This window comes from Perognathus longimembris, unplaced genomic scaffold, assembly GCF_023159225.1.
Source record: "Perognathus longimembris pacificus isolate PPM17 unplaced genomic scaffold, ASM2315922v1 HiC_scaffold_147, whole genome shotgun sequence".
NCBI classification, from domain to species: domain Eukaryota; kingdom Metazoa; phylum Chordata; class Mammalia; order Rodentia; family Heteromyidae; genus Perognathus; species Perognathus longimembris.
In genome coordinates, this window is record NW_025956474.1 from 135,649 (window position 1) to 137,161 (window position 1,513).

At 49.0% G+C, this 1,513-nt stretch overlaps 1 pseudogene; it reads right to left on the bottom strand.

The window, feature by feature from the left end:
• Window positions 1-252: 252 nt before the first annotated feature.
• LOC125344536 lies at window positions 253-1,282 on the bottom strand (annotated as a pseudogene).
• Between the last annotated feature and the right edge of the window lie 231 nt (window positions 1,283-1,513).

Sequence of the window (1,513 nt, forward strand, 5' to 3'; positions counted from 1 at the left end):
GGAACAAACCAACATAATAGTTTCACACTTATAAAATATCACTCGGAATTCAGGAACAAGAGGCATTTGTAGTTGAAGATACAATTCCATCTGAAGGAACTAACTTTCAACTAAGAGAAAAAAACATTCATGTGGTTGGAGCTTCTTATGTGATTCCTACATCCATCTATTATGTTTGTTTGTTTTGATACAATTTACAGCTATGTCAGTAAGACTACCACCCCAGCCCTGGTTCAGGTATGGTGTTTAGTTTCAGAAAGTGCAACTGTCATGTAGCTGGATGCCATTGCTGTTGTTTGCAGAGGCCTCAGAGTTCTGGGCTTGCCAAGTACAGTCCTCACCATTTCAGATCTTCCTACATAGGGGGCGGATGTTGTGCAGTTCTAGCCATGGCAGGATACAGATACTGTATCATGTACAATGGAAGAGATGACTGCAGTGAAGCTGCTGGACTGCTTCCTCAAGTGTGTAATCTTTGCATACTGCACATTCTAGGCCCATCTCAACTTGTTCCTGAGTTACTGTCAATGTTGGAAGAGATGTAATCTTTTCCTGTGACTGGTGGAGGCCCTGTGTTTGACACTTGTGCCAAATTCTGCGTTACACTGGCATCAGCCCTGTCTGACCGCGGGCATAGCCCCCAGGGTTGGAGTGTAGCATCCCACTCCAAGAAAAAGGGTGGCCGGGGTGCCGGGGGTGGGGGCTCCAGGATTTGTAGAATTTGCAAAGAGTCCTGCCAAGATCCGTTGTATGATCCCTTCAATAGCTGGAGATCTGTCAGGACGAGGACTTCCCTGAGACCTGTATCTCCGACTCATTGGCAGCTGTGGAGGCCGTCTTGGTCCCACAAGTCAGTGTGAGTTTGGTGACCCCTCTCCTTGGCTCTATGGTCTAAAATCTTGGGAAACGTTGTGTGATCCAAATGGCTCTAGAGCTCGGCAAAATGTGTCGATGTGCTATTGTCTATCCGGCTGCCACCACCACCTAGAAAATCGGAATCATCTGTCACTTCTTCAATAAAGCCTGGTTCTCATCTGGGACATATATATTCCGGTAGTTTGGGGATGACCTCGCCCTTGCAAAAGTGGCAGAAAAGAGGTGTGTGGTCACAGGGGCGCCCACATTGGCCCCGGCCCCCGAAGTCTCCGCCACTTTCTGCCTCAACCGCGTAGGGCAAGAGGGCAGCGGGCGCAACTCTCACCAGGCCGCTCCTTGTGGCTGCACCGGCCGCTGCCGCCTCAGCGCGCCCCGCTCCGGAGCCCGCGCCCGTGGGAGGGTTCATTCTGATAAATGTTTTTAATATGACCGATTGCACATCGGCACCGTGCCACTTGTTGTGTTCCTGTCCAAAGAGTACACTCCTTTGGTCTGCTGTGAGTGAATGCCTAGAGTCCTGTATCTATTTTTTCCTGTCCCAAGCTATCGTAAAACTCACTTTTGCATGGGAGCAAAACCATTGTCTCTCCCAGTTTGGCTTACCTCACTAAAAATGATTTATCTAGTCCTATCCATT